Genomic DNA, 15,214 nt, shown 5'->3' with positions numbered 1-15,214 from the left:
ACTGGTGCACTACTGACCTTCTGCTCCAGCACACTCTGGCTGTGGCCCTGACACTAGTGTGTCCACACTCCAACTGTGACAATGCCATGTGCTTTTGCCCTGGAAATCCAGATGGAACAGAGCCCAGAGGCTGGAACTGCGCTTGGAAAAGAGGGCAGAGGAAGAGGGTGGTGGAGTGTTGCTGAGGAGGCCCGGCCTGCAGGTGGGTGTACCCTGGGCCTGGAAGCTGTGGGCCTAGACTGGAGCCAAACTGTGGAGTTGGCCTAGAGAAGGACCAAAGGGTGCCAGTCCTGGGAATGGCTCCCTAGCAGCCAGCTCACTTGGCCAGGAGGCAAAGAGGAAGCAGGCAGGAAAAGGTGTGGTGGTGGCTGGAGCTTCTGGCCACCAGGGAGCAGCAGAACCCCGTCAGGGAATGCCAGGCTTCTGGGTCTCCGCCTCAGCCCAGGCAGCTTCCTACAGAGGGGGCTGAGCACAAGGACCTCCTTGAGCGCTGGGTAGTTGAGAGGAGATTCTTGCAGAGGGGAAGAGCTGGGGCCTGGGAGGCAGGAGACCCGGATGGCTGCCCTGTGACTCTAAACAGAAAGTCCTTCCTCTCCCTGAGCCACCTCCTCTCCGTAATAACAAACCTGACTAAACCCTGTGACCTCCCCACAGCTGGCAGACTTGTGCTGCTTCAGGAAAGAGGGCTCCAGGGAGAGGGCTCACGTGAGTTTATTAACCCCAGAAAGTTAAGTGTTCAATGGGAGGAGCCTGAGGGTGGGGGGACTTCAGCATGGCAGGCCTGTTCTAAGGAGGGCCTGGGGGAGGCCCACACTCAAGGCTGGAGAAACAGCCTTGGACTGGAGACCGAGGCTGGTCTCAGACAGACCTGGAGAAAGGTCTGCCACCCTTCCCCTCTCCCTCCAGAGTTTTCAGTGGAGACAGTGCAAGGGCAGGGCCTTCCCCACTCCCTGAGCCCACTCTGGCGTCCCAGTACCTGTGGCTGTAGCACAGCAGCGTGACACCCTGGGGGGAGTCTGTGTCCCTGCACTCAGGTAGAGCCAATGAGCTGCCAACAGTCCCCCCTGGGGGGTGACCCAGATCCCCAGAGAGCCCTGCCCCCCTGTGTTTTAGAGCTGTGTATGAAGAGGTTTGGCCGGGCCCTTAACCACCTGCTGGGGAAGCCAAGCTGAGCAGAAAAAAAAACGGTAACAGGAAGGAGCACAGGAAACACCTGTGTGTGGATGCAGGTGGTTCATTCCAGTTGGGTGGGGGCAGGCTGACAGCCCTCAGCACATCGGCGCAGCGCTGTGCTCCCTCTGTGACTGTGACGGGTGGCATGGGAGGGATAGTGTAGCTCAGTTTTGGGGTGGTCGGCTGGAGTGGTAGGGGAGGGGAAGGCAAACAAACGATAGAGACCAAGGCAGCACCCAAAGCTGGCCACAGCCTGGGCCTGCCGCAGGGGCCCCTGCAGCAGGGCTGCAGTCCCAGGACCACCCCTGGGAGCCCCTCAGGCCTGAGGTCCCCTAGTAGGCAGGACTGTCCACTGACATCCAAAGCGTGGCCTGTGTGGCGGGGAAAGAGGAAGTGAACACTGGCTGACCAGGTCCTGCGAAAGTGCAGGTGGGGGTGGCTGGACTAGCACAAGCTCATGGCTTAACCCACAGGAGGAGACAGGGCCTGGGCAAGAAATGTAGGATGGGAAAATATCCCAGCCAGGGGTCAACTGGGACTGTCATTGGAAATCTGAGTGGCTCTACGTCTCTGCATTCCAATTCTGGGAAGGAATAAGGTACCTAACTCTGTCCTCTACAAGGAGAGTCCTGAATCCCGAGCCTCGTATTCAGCTCTAGGTGAGGGTGGATATGAAGGTCAGAGTGGGCAGGAGCTAGAATTAGGGCACTGTGAGGTACGGCCGAAGGACTATCAAGGCCAAGACAAAAAGAGCCTTGGGCCTTTGCCCCACTAACCCTACCCAGCTCAGAGCAGTGTGAACCAACCCCAGAGCAGCCACTCAACCCCTCTCCATCAATGACTTGAAGTCAGGCTGGATGGCCTCCTATGCCCTGGCTCAGGCCCATGTCTGTGAGGTGGTGGGGGGCAGGGAGAGCCCTTGTCCTCCCTCCTGTGCACCCTGCCCTCCCCGAACACACATAGCCTCACATAGGTCTCCCCACAGGGCAACGCTGCTCCCAGCACACCTCCCGTCTCCCACCCTGCTGTCACACGGGTCTGGGGAGGCACTCACTCCCGCGACTGGACGGTGGAGAGCCTGCTGCGTCCAGTGATGGGAGGTTGATGACACCATTGGGAGTCAAATGCACCAGAGCAGGGAAAGCCTGTCCCCAGCTGTCCTGTGGAGCCTGTGCCAGCCTCTTGAGGGGACAGAAGGAAGTGGGCCTCCAAGTTCTGTGACACACTGAGAAGCACCCCATCAATCAGGTCCATCAAGGCCACAGCCATGCCTTGGCCACCATCGTTGGGGGTCTCCCCGGAAGAAACTAATAAGCATGCACTGCAAAAACTGGGACCAGGCTGAGGTAGTCCAGGATACAATTTATTGTGTTGGTGGTCCCTGGAGGCTCCCCCGACTCCCCTCCTTTCCTTTTGCCCTCTTCCAACCTTACCTTGCCTCCAGTCTCCCACTCTCCTTCCTCATGTATTCAAAGCTGCAGAGAACCAAAAAAAAAAAGAAAAAAAAAAAAAAGGCACGTTGGTAAATGCAAAGAAGCAGATGGGTTGGCACGTGGGAAGAGAACTGCTTCTTTGTCTCGCCTACAGAGCGGGGGTGACTTCCTTGTGTGCTTCTGCCTGGTGTGTGGGTACAATCTGCTGAACCCTAGGCATATGACATGCTCCCCCCAACCCCAGACAGCCCTGGAGTGCCCTGTTTAGGCCATCCATCACCCATGGACAGAAGGCTCTTGGCTTGGCTGCCAGACCTGGCTCTTCTGGACCTACATAATACAGAAGGGTGAGCTTGGGAAGGACTCCCGGGCCTATACAAACAGCTCAGGAAGAACATCTATCATTTGGAAAATAAGACTGTCATTGACCTGCGAGAAGGGGCCTCTTGTTTCAGAAGGCTGCGGTGGGGTGTGCGGTGGGGTCACAGTTTAAGTTTAATGTCAATGGTCACGTCTCACTTATCTCTGAAGACACCCAGGGCATATGGATCTTCAATAAGTACTGACTTGGAGCAGCTGAATAAGCAGCTGAATTGCCATGCTAACACCAACGTTTGTAGCTATTTCCTCTGAATCTCCTACAACTTTCTCCTCCACCTCCTCCTCAGGCATCCTCTTATAGACATCACTGCACAGGGTTCCATTCTAGGCCCTTTTCTCCTCTCTTTTGAAACACACTCCCTGAACCACCTCATCCATTTCTCTGGCTTCCATCTATACGCTGAGGCTGTGTGCCAGTGATTCACACGGCTCTCTCACCTCCCGACCCCCATATCCAACTGGTGACTGGACACGTTTTGAACAGCATTCTCAAAATCAAACATCTCAAAACCTGTTTATCCTCCAGAACTTCTGGAGAAAGTACTCAGGTACTCAAGCCACACAACTGGGCCTCACCCTTGACTCTTTCTTTCCCTGTCCCCTCTTCCCAGCCATCAGAATCTTCTCAATTAAATGCCCTAAATATTTCTAAATTCTGTCTGCTTCTCTTTATCCCCATTGGCACCACTCAGTTTCAGGACATGTTGACCTCTCTCCTAAACACTAAAACTGCCCCCTCACAGGCTCCCTGCCTCTGATCTTGCCCTTCTTCCGTCCATTCTCCATGGTGCAAAGTGATTTCTAAAAACATAAACCCACCACTTCAGTTTCTCTTAGGGAAAATTCCAGCCCCCTCAACCTGGCTCACAAAGGCTTTTAAGTGAGTTCCTCTCTCCAGCCTCACTTCTGCCATCTAACTTCTCAGTCTGCACTGGACCTCACCAAACCACCCGCAGGGCTTGCGTGCCCCTCTGTGGTACACTCTTCCCACTCCTCATCTCGCCTTGCTAATGCCTGGTTACCTGATAGGCTTCAACCTAGACATCACAAATTTCTTCAGGAAGCTTCCCTTCCACTGGGCTCCTGTCACAGAAACATGCATTTCCCCTAGGGGAATCACACCCCATTGCAATTGTTCATTTACTTTGTACCCTCCAATATATACATCCATAAGTATTTGCTGACTAGTCTACTAGGTAACAGGTACCACCCAAGTCTGCAAAAGATGATTGGTGCCTTGCTTGTAGAGCTCGGTCCAAGTGTTTTGCTTTGTTTTTAAACAGCTTTATTGAGATTTAGTCCACGTACCATGCAATTCACCCATTTAAAATGTGCAATTCAGTAGTGGCTTTTAGTATATTTACAGAGTTGTACAATCATCGCAATCAATTTTAGAGATTTCATCAACCCCAAAAGAAACTCGGCACTCCTTAGGCATCATCCCTGGGACCTCTACATCTCCTTCCCTTTCCCGGCCCCCAGCCCCCGAGGCAACCACTAATCTACTGTAACCACAGATCCTATAGATTTGCCTATTCTGAACATTTCTTTTTTTTTTTTTTTGGCCGCACCATGCAGCATAGTTCCCCAACCAGGGATCGAACCCGCACCCCCTGCAGTGGAAGCGTGGACTCTTAACCACTGGACCGCCAGGGAAGTCTCTGGATGTTTCTTATAAATGAAATCAGGTTAGGTCTTCCCAACTTACGCAATGGTAAGATTCACCTGAGAACTTCCGTGGAGATTCAAATTCAGAGACCAGGGAACCTGTATTTTAAACATGTGCTCCAGGCAGTTCTCTATTTAATCAGGCTGCATCTGCTTTTACTGTCCCCAGCAAAAGTGGGTCAAGAAATAGCTTTTGATGAATACCTCTAAAATTTAACACGATCTGAAAACATTTTGAACATGAAAGGACAGTGTATGTTTAATGCAGAAAAAGCCTGGATACTCAAAATACCCCCCAGAGTCCCCCATGAAACATAGCTCTTCAGAACGCAGTTTTACCGGGACTTCCCTGGTAGCGCAGTGGTTAAGAATCGGCCTGCCAATGCTAGGGGACACGGTTCAAGCCCTTGTCCAGGAAGACCCCACACGCTGTGGAGCAACTAAGCCCGTGCACCATAACTACTGAGCCTGTGCTCTAGAGTCAGCGTGCCACAACTACTGAAGCCTGCGCGCCTAGAGCCCGTGCTCCCACACTGCAACAGAGAGTAGCCCCTCTCTCTGCAACTAGAGAAAGCCTGTGCGCAGCAACGAAGCCCCGATGCAGCCAAAATATAAATTAATTTTTTAAAAATGCACTTTTACCACAGGGATCTCAAATAAGGAATGGAATGGAAGCCTGAGCAGGGGACAATATAGGGAGGGAGAACTGAGATCAGACCAGTGGAGGTGGCAAGCAAGTTGCATCCACAGGGGCCAGAGGGGGCAGTTAGAAAGGGGCTTGTGGAGTGGCTGAGGAGTTTGGGATTTACCCCGAGAACACTGGGGAGTCATCCATGGGCTTGAAGCAGGGGAATTTTGTGATCACGTCTGTGCTTTGGAAAGGTCGCTTTGGCAGTTGTGTGGAGGGAGGGAGCAGGGAGCAGTGAGGAGTCTGCAGCTGTGGTCAGAGAGACAGTGCCTGAGTCAGGTTGGAGGCAGTGGAGATAGGGAGGTTAGAGTGAAGGGATGTTCTGAAGGTAGAATGGACAGGATTTGGAGATTGATGGGATGTGGGAGATGAGAAAATGAAGCTCAGGTTTCTGGCCTGTGTGGTGGATGGGTTGTGGCATCTTTCACTGAAAAGGGGGAGCCCTAGAGAAGCAAACTGGGAGGAGAGTGACAAGGCTCATAAGGGTGGCCTGGGAGCCATCCAGGAGGAAGTGTCCAGAAAGAAGCTAGATATGTAGAGTTGGGCAAGAAAAGAAGGGTGTAGGCTAGAGGCAGAACTTTGAGGGTCCTCCTTGCTTTACTGATATCCAGTGACCAATCTGTCCCTCCCACACAAGCAGCCCATGCCTTTTACTTGCTTCTCCATCCTTGACTTTTACCTACTAATGCTCATGAGGTTTAGTGTCTCCAGACTAATGTAAGACAAAACATAAGGCCCTTGAGGACTAGGGACATCACCTCTCTCCAGTATTACCCTAGCCTTGAGCATAGACCTGGGCATCGAGCAGTTATTCAGGTTTCAGATTAATAAGTCATGATTCCAAATACCTCTGCTATCTGCTTTCCAAGTGGCTGGAATTTCCCCCATTAAAGCCCTTCCTGGGACTTCCTAGGCAGTCCAATGGTTAAGACTCCACGCTTCCAATGCAGGGGGCGCAGGTTCAATCTCTTGGCAGAGAACTAAGATCCTAGCTGCGTGGTGCGCACCCCCAAAATAAATAAATAATAAAATAAAATTATGTTTAAAAAAAATCTCTTTCTTTGGGTTAAGGCAATAGTGTCCAACTTGCATTAGAGGGCAGACACCTTTTTACCCTTAAACAAATCACATAAAATTCGGAGAAGGGGGAGAAAATGAGGGAGCAGAGAGGCCCAGAGCCTGCCTGATAGACTTCCCTTCCTCTTCCCCCTCCCAAGCAGCCCCTGAGCTAAAGGATCACGTCCAGAGGATCCCTATAAAAATGGAAATGCTACCTAACAGTGAGGAGCCCTGAGCAGCCAGTGAAAGAACAGGAAGAGACAGGGTGGGGCTGGAAGATCTGAGTACTCATTCTGGTTTTGCCAAGTTACTGGATGACTCTGAGCAAGTCACTTCATTTCTAGAGCTTAGGATAAAACTGTGGCTGGCTCTTCAAAAAGAACTGTGAACATCAGTTGAAAGGGCAGGCATGAAGGTGTTTTGCAAAGTGAAAAGTATACAGATTAGATGGAATATTTAAGGGTGATCAATGCATACCTGAAAAATGCAGGTAAGAGCACAGAGAACAAAAGTGACCTACTTCTCAAATGTGAGATGTAGGCCCAAGCAAAGTCCTTCTTTAGACTTTAGAGAGCAGTAGTTTGAGCTGAGAGGTAAAAAATAAACAGGGTTTTTACAGGGGTCTGAAGAAAGCAGACATCAATAAGGAAAAAAATTCCTGTGGTCTGGGTAGGAGATGATGTAGAAGGGCAGGTCTTTAAAATTTAGGAGAAAGTGGTTGGCCTTGGCAGCTGACATTGAAAGCTTTCCAAACATCTTATAAGGTTTAGTATCACTACACCCTAGTTCAAAAGTATGGAATGACTTGCTGTCCCCCCAACACTCTTCTACCCTTTTATGCCCTTGATTATGGCTCTTCACTTTACACACCTTTGCCATGTTAATGCCTTCTGATCCTTTAACACCCAGTTGAAATGAGATACTCCTGGGGAATGATTTGCTCCTTTATGAGTTCATTTCTTCTCATTATAACAACTAATGCATTAAATGTTTTTTGGTTTTGTTTTCTAAATTTTGAGTTTAAGGGCAGGAAACACATCTTGGGTCATCTTTGTATCCCCAGTGCCTAGAAAGGGAGCTGAACATAGCTGGTACTCAATAAATCTTTGCTGAATTGGAATATATCTCACACATGTCCTCAACAGACACAGAGAAATGGGAGTGTTCAGGTGTAGCTTTAGGTCTTACCCCCAAAGTGGGCAGGAAGAGTCTTGCCCATTGTTACTTAGAAAATCAGCACATCTCTTCTCCATTTGTTGATTCTCTTGTTTAATGAGTTCCAAAAAACACATAAATTATCAAGATTATTGCAAGCTTTACCTGGGGGCAATAGTGGGAGCTAAGGAAGATGTTGGAAATAGCATTGTTCTCCTGAGAACTACAGTACAAAGTACACTTTTCTTAGAAAGAATGGCTTCCAGGCCAAGGAACACTTAGTAAGTAATTCTATTAATTAATCTAGAAAGACCATGTCCATCAGAAGGTAGATTTGGGAGTGAGGGTAGGTTACTAAGAAGCATAAAAATAAAAGAAATAATAATGATAGTTTACATTTATTGTATGATTACTGGTGCCTAGAACTATGCCTAAAGTTTTACTTGCATTTTCTCATTCAGTCCTTAGTGAAGTACAATTATCATCCTATCTTATGGAGAAGAAACCTGCAGTTGAGTTGTTACTAATTCACCCAAGATCACACAGCTAATAAGGAGCCAAGACAAGATTCAAATGCCAGACAATCTGACTCCAGCATCAAAGAGGATGATATTAAACATTTAAGTTATATAAATTACATCTCAACCTAATGAACTGCTTACCAAAGCTTTCTAGTAATATGGCTTCCCAGGAGGCTCTCCTATAGGGAGAGAATATGCCTTTTGCCAGCATGTGAGCACCAGTCCACTTCCCAGTTAGTCACTTGGCTTATCCATCAAGCTCCTGTGCACCTGATGAGTCCCTAAGGAAGGAATCCACTCTCGAGGCTGAGGGCCAGATCCTAGAACGTGGTGACTTCACCAATGCCATGTGGTAAGCTGACAGCCTTCTGCTGATAATGCCCTGAACTCCTGTGGACTACAAACCTGAGACAGTCCATGGGAAGAACACTTCCTTAAATCACTTGGTGCTTTTAAGTCACAACAGTTCTCATTGGTGACCAGTCTGGGATAGTACTGCAGGGAACAAACCTGTCCTTATTTTTATCATCCCAACTGTTCCACAGGCTCTCATCATATTACTTTTCCTTCTCACCTTGTTTCTGTCCAGCATGAAACAGCCTATCCTGTTGGTTTGGCTTTCCGTTCCTTGGTCTTTGGGGCCAATTTCATGAAGTAGGACGCATCACCATTTCCTGCAAGAAGAAAACATTTCCTTTTGTTCCTTCCTAGTGATCCTCAGCATTTTCTCAGCCATGTAAGAGCAGCATATGGGAATCTTTGTCTTCAGAGAGCAGGCTCCAAGGCCACTTGGACCCCATTCCCGGCTTCTAACTGATGCCTCAGAGGTCATATAGTTGTAATTATAGTTGATATAATATAAATATAGTAGTTGTCTTAGTCCATTCAGGCTGCTATAACAAAATACCACTGACTGGGTGGCTTATAAACAGCAGATGTTTACTGTTCACAGTTCTGGAGGCTGGAAAATCTGAGGTCAAGGCACTAACATGGTCATATTCTGGTGAAGGCCCTTCTCCTGGTTCATAGCTGTGCCTTCTTGCCATGTCCTCACATGGTGGAAGGGGCTAGGAGCTCTATGAAACTTCTTTTATAAGGCATTAGCCCCATTTATGAGGGCTTTACCGCCCTCAGGACTTAAGCACCTCCCAAAGGCCCCACTTATCAATACCATACGCATCTAGCATTAGGATTTCAACATATGAATTTTGGGAAGGACACATATTCAGACCTTAGCAGTTGTAAATATAATTGTAAATACAATTGAGGGTTTTTGCCATCTAAATACATTGCCTTGGACTTCTTTGGTGGTCCAGTGGGTAAGACTCTGCGCTCCCAATGCACGGGGCCCGGATTCCATCCCTGGTCGGGGAACTAGATCCTGTATGCATGCCACAACTAAGAGTCCGCATGCCGCAAATAAAAAAGATCCTGCATGCCGCAACTAAGACTGGGCGCAGCCAAACTAAATAAATCAATAAATAAATACATTGCCTTATATTTATCCACATGAATGCTTTAGAGGTGTGGAGAAAAGGGAACCCTCTTGCACTGTTGATGGGAATGTAAGGTGATACAGCCACTATGGTGAACAGTATGGAGTTTCCTTAAAGAACTAAAAACAGAATTACCATATGACCCAGCAATCCCACTACTGGGCATATACCCAGAGAAAACCGTAATTCAAAAAGACGCATGCACCCCAATGTTCATCACAGCACTATTTACAATAGCCAGGTCATGGAAGCAACCTAAATGCCCATCGACAGCCGAATGGATAAAGAAGATGTGGTACATAGATACAATGGAATATTACTCAGCCATAAAAAGGAACAAAATTGGGTCATTTGCAGAGACGTGGATGGATCTAGAGACTGTCATACAGAGTGAAGTAAGTCAGAAAGAGAAAAACAAATAACGTATATTAACGATATGTGGAACCTAGAAAATGGTACAGATGAACCGGTTTGCCGAGCAGAAATTGAGACACAGAAATAGGGAAAAAACATATGGACACCAAAGGGGGAAAGTGGGTGTTGGGGGGAGGTTGTGGGGTGATGAATTGGGAGATTGGGATTGACATGTATACACTGATGTGGATAAAATGGATGACTAATAAGAAAATAAATAAATAAAAAATAAACATAAAAATACATTCTTTTTTTTAAATAAATAAATTTATTTATTTATTTTTTATTTTTGGCTGCATTGGGCCTTTGTTGCTGCACGCGGGCTTCCTCTAGTTGCAGCGAGCAGGCGCCATTGTTCATTGCGGTGCGTGGACTTCCCATTGCGGTGGCTTCTCTTTGTTGCGGAGCACAGGCTCTAGGTGTGCCGGCTTCAGTAGTTGTGGCTCGCGGGCTCTAGAGCGCAGGCTCAGTAGTTGTGGCGCAGGGGCTTAGCTGCTCCGCGGCACGTAGGATCTTCCCGGACCAAGGCTTAAACCCGTGTCCCCTGCATTGGCAGGCAGATTCTTAACCACTGCGCCACCTGGGAAGTCCTAGAAGACACTCCTGAAGCTTAAAGGTAAGATGGTTTGAGGCAAGGTCTTAGAGAAAGCGAATTAGTCAGTTTATTAAAGGTACCAGAAAGAAAAGAAGCTAAGCATTAAAGTGTAAGTCAGCTTTGTTTCCAGTACATAGTTCCTAAGTATACCAGGAGCTGTTTGGAGTGGAGGGCTGAAAAAAAATGCAAAATGCAAATATTCCAGAGGTGTCTGGTAATTTTTCTCTAAGATTGCCTTTTCTTTATGCTTGAGGCCTCAGGTGTACATAAGAGACTACTGGAATAATTTGGTTTCTAGAAAAAGAGGTCACATGTAAATTTTCCAGATACTTCACACATTTCTAGAATAGTGAATAATCACATAAGGCAAGTACCTATTACTAGAAATCAGAAAACTTGGGTGTTGGTGCTGAGAAACCAAATTATCCCTTTTCTTCATGTCTGTACCCAAGCAGTTGAATGTTGCTTAGAGAAAAACCGCACACTGGGCCAACTGGTTTAACTTTAAACTCATGATCACAAACTTCAAACGGGTACCCGATACCACCAAGGCGAAAACTGCAAGCTTGCTTTCTCTCTCCCCTGCATTTGCACCCATCTTCACCCTTGTTACCCTAATTTCCACAGTGGAAGCATCCTGTTCCTATCCAGGGTCAATCCTCCCAGTTTCCTTATATCCTCCCATGAATTTCACCCTGATTTAAGTCAAGCAAGGGAATTCCCTGGCAGTCCAGTGGTTAAGTGCTTTCACTCCCGTGGACCTGGGTTCGATCCCTGGTCAGGGAACTAAGGTCCTGCAAGCCCTGTGGCACAGAAAAAAAAAAAGTCAAGCAAGGCTTCGCTCTCCTGTATCACTCCCAATGACAAATAAACATGCTCTAGAACCCTTTCATCTTTTAGAACATGCTCTAGAATTCTTTCACCCTCCCTTAACCCCATATCCTTCCACATTTATCCCTGAATTTCTTTGCTCCCTTCACAGCTAAGCTTCTCTCATGTTGCCTATGTGTGCTGTCTCTATTTCCTCACTTTCCTGTTCACTCTTCAACCCATTCTAGTCAGGTCCACACCTCTGATTTACCAACATGAATCAAGCCAAAGTCACCAATGATAAGCTCGTCTTCCAAGGTGACCAATTCAATATAGCCATGTTTCTGGCCCAAGTTTACCTCTCAGCAGCACTAAACACAGTTGACCGTTCCCCTCCTACCTGAATCCTTCTCTGCCATTGGATTCCAAATTCAACACTGTGGATTTCCTTCTGTCTTCCTGGCTGTTCCTCCTCAGTCTCCTTCTCCATTACCCTATCTCTAAATGCTGGAGTGCCTAGGATTTGGCCTTGGAACTTCTCTTCACTCTTTCCTCCAAGTCAGAGGTCTCATAAACTGACAGCCCCCACGTGCGGCTTAATCAGCTCATGCAGTTTTAAAACATCTGATTTAGTTGCCAACACCTGGAGATTTTACACACAAAAAACCCCCAGATTTTCTTTAAAAAGAAAAAAAACAAAATATCTGTCAACATTGGGCTAACATTCTCGTAATGGAACAATCAGCTCAATGGAGCAGACGCTGCCTACTTGACGCTGGGTCCGTTTGTTCTCCGTGATCTAAGGTAAGGGAGTTGAGAATACAGTCCTGAGTCAGATTACCATAAGTATCAAAGACTCTCCTCCCTGAGCCACCAGAGCATCTTCCAGTCAGTCTTCAGGGAATTTTACTGCTGGTTGGGTAGAGTCCGCAGGTGCATCTCAGGGAGGGGGAGGGGCGACCGCACTGTGAGGGGCTGAAGGACCCCGCCCACAGAGAGCTCAACAGCTCTCGGGCAAAAACAAGAAATGTACGTTTTAAAATACACAATTACGCCGTTCCAAATACAGAAAGTCCTTTTGGCAAAAGACTGCTATGATCGTGTAAAAGCATCAAGTCTGGCCTTCTGGCCTCTCCGGGCTGAGATGGCCTGGGCACACCAGAAAGCCCTCGCCCTCTTCTCTCACACCCGGTATTAGGAGGCCCTCTTGTAGGGCGGAGAGATCCCCCAAAACCGCTGGGCAAGGACAGCCCTGCTTGCCGTGGCTCGCAGGCGCTGGATTGTTTCTGAGGAGCCGGGAGTGAGAAGGGACCCGCCCGGCCTTACCCGGTGGCGGGCTGCGGTGCTGCGCTCGGAGGGCGGGTCCGGCCCTGCTAGGGCGGAGACTGGGGCGGGGCCCCGCCCCCGCCCAAGAACCGCCTCAGCCCCACCGCCTAGCCCCGCGTGCGCTTCCTCCAAACACCACCCCCCTTCCCTTACGGATTCAGAGCGGGTGACTGCAGCTAAGGAACCAGGTCATCCGGGCCGGGATCCTGGACCGCCCAGAGGCGACTGCCTCCGCCCAGGAAGCCCCACCCAGCGGGAGCCCGGACGTCGGGCTCCCTAAGAACCCACGCGCGACCAGTCGAGGGCGCGTGCGGCGTGACGCGACCCGCAGCGCGTCCCGTGACGCCATCGCGCCCGCTTTTGAAAGTTGGCGCCCGGGGCCGCCTCCCATGCTGCCCTGCGCCAACCCCTCCCCTCACCTTTCCTCCCCCGCCCTCCACTCGTCGCCCGACCGGCCCCCCCACCCGTCCCTTCCCTTATCAGCACCCGCGGCCCCGGCAGCGCCGACGCAGGCGCACTGCACCGCGCCGCCGCCATTTTGTGTCCGAGTCTGTGGAGCGATTAAACCGTGCGCGGAGCTGCTTCTTTGGCGGCAGCGGCGGCGGCGGTAGCCGGTGCGGGTGCGCGGAGCTGGCTGGGGACGCCGGGTGGCCGGAGCGGTGGAGCGGCGGCGGAGCGAGCGCTGCGGGGGGTGTGGCGCGGAGGTAAGGGGGCCCCGGGTGGAGGAGGTTTCGCGGGCCGCCTCTAGGTGTCACGATGGGGCCGCTCCGGTCGGCGCTGGCTGTAGCCCGGCGCCAGCGCCGCCGCCGGGGGGTGTTTGTCTCCCTCTACCGTCCCTGCTGCGGCGCGGCCGCCGCCATTGCCCGTCGCCGCCGCGGCCCGGCCGCCCCCCCGCACCCCGTCCGCCCGCTCGCTCGCTCGCTAGGCCTCCCTCCTACGGCGCGCTAGGCCTCCGGCGGTGGCACCGACAGAGGCCCGCGCGCTGGCGACTCCATTTTCCTTCCTTTGTCTCTGCCCTCGAGGCCGGCTCTTGGCCCGACCGATCACCCGGCCGCGGCCCGCCCTCTGCCCTCCGCCCCTCCCGCCATGGGTGGCCTCAGCCGAGAGGCGATCTCCGCTCCCTGGCTTCCGCGCCCGCCTCGCTCAAGTGTCGACACCCAGCCACCGCGCGCGCAGCCAGGTCTCCATGCAGTATGGGTGTCGGGCCCTTGCCGACGCCTCTCGGGCTGCCCATCCTCCAGCCTGCCCAGTCCCGGAACCTACCCTGCGGCCTTGCGAGCGTCCCCCGCCGCCCGGCTGCTCCGCGGTCGCTCCCAGTCCGCGCGTCGCCGCCGCTGGTCTCCGTCTCCACCGAGTGGCGCAGGCGGCGCTGCTGCGGCTGCGAGTAGAGGGACCCCAGAGCTGCCGAGAGCTCCCTCTGCAAGGCTGGCTGAGCTGCTCGCGCCTCGACGCCGCCTGAGCGGGCGGGGGGACGCGCGCTCGCCGCCCCCGCCGGGCCCCGCTGCGCCCCCAAACTAGCGCCCGGGCTCCTCGCCCGACCCGACCGGTGCGGCCCCCCCACGGTGGGCGGAAAGGACACGAGTTCCACAAGTTTTTCTCGAGCGAGGGTCGGATTCCCCTTGCAGTGATAGGAGCCTGACTTTGTGCGCTAAGAGATCTCAAAGGGATCAAAACTTAATTTCATTCTGATCTCAAGTGACGTGACAAATTCCTGAATTCGGGATTATGGGCTGGCTAAATTGGTTCAGGCAACTCTTGAGTTTCCGTCTCGCTTTAAAACATCCTGACGCTAACTTACTACAGTATTTAGTACCTGATGCTTTTAGGGCTAGGCGAAGGCAGTTTTGCCCCGGGATTGTGCAACCCGATCTAAAGCGCCAGTAGGGCAGAATGAATTTATTCTTGACTCCACTGGTAATTTGCCCATATGCTGTAATATGAGGGATGATGTTGTAATTGAATCCTGGGTCACTAGTTGCAGTTGGTTTATAAATATCTACGCGTAATGTAACTACTTTTTAGTAGCTGACTTCCGGCAGCCCTGAGTTCAGCAATAAGTAAACATTCGCATATGTAGCGTCTTCCTGCTTTCTTTGAGTTTAGATCAAATAGGAAAGTTAAAATTCCAGGTCCCCTTTAGGTGGCAAAAGAAGTTAAACAGGGAATATATGTTAAATTTATTCTGTCCTTAAGTTCTCTTGCATCATTAAAAAGCTTCCTGTCGAATTGCCAGTTTTTTCTTTTCCCTCAAATATTCTAGTACCTTAATACAATATCGTGCAGCACTTGATGTATCAACTGGGGTTGCTTTGGAGAGAGGAAAGTCTTGATTAAATAGCGGGGCGGGGAGGGGGAGGCTATGTTAAGTTTATGACGATATTAAAACAGCCTGGTGCTAGGCAAAATTGACCGGTCTACTGTGTGTAATCTCAATCTGTAGGATTCTGCAGCAAATGCCTCCGTAGGGGGGAGTGTTTTCAACATTACTTTTTTGA

General features: G+C 50.5%; 1 protein-coding gene and 1 long non-coding RNA gene across 4 annotated transcripts in view; one reads left to right on the top strand and one right to left on the bottom strand.

The window, feature by feature from the left end:
• Positions 1-220: 220 nt before the first annotated feature.
• LOC309795216 lies at positions 221-14,290 on the bottom strand. Its single transcript, XR_014292225.1, has 3 exons — positions 13,983-14,290; positions 8,653-8,752; positions 221-2,648 (listed from the first exon to the last, which is right to left on the bottom strand). It is a non-coding gene; the product is annotated as an uncharacterized lncRNA (long non-coding RNA).
• CTCF (CCCTC-binding factor) overlaps positions 13,230-15,214 on the top strand; it is a 48,628-nt gene continuing 46,643 nt past the window's right edge. For 2 of the 3 annotated variants that reach the window (XM_082607333.1, XM_082607334.1), the window contains exon 1: positions 13,231-13,423. The gene's annotated coding sequence lies outside the window, so the exon portion shown is untranslated. Of the gene's footprint in view, positions 13,424-15,214 lie in introns of all 3 variants that reach the window. The other variant, XM_082607335.1, reaches the window with a different exon arrangement.

This window comes from Mesoplodon mirus (assembly GCF_964341445.2).
Source record: "Mesoplodon mirus genome assembly, chromosome: 19".
NCBI classification, from domain to species: domain Eukaryota; kingdom Metazoa; phylum Chordata; class Mammalia; order Artiodactyla; family Ziphiidae; genus Mesoplodon; species Mesoplodon mirus.
Note: the sequence above shows the minus strand (reverse complement) of the source record. Positions and strands in the feature narration are given on the sequence as shown.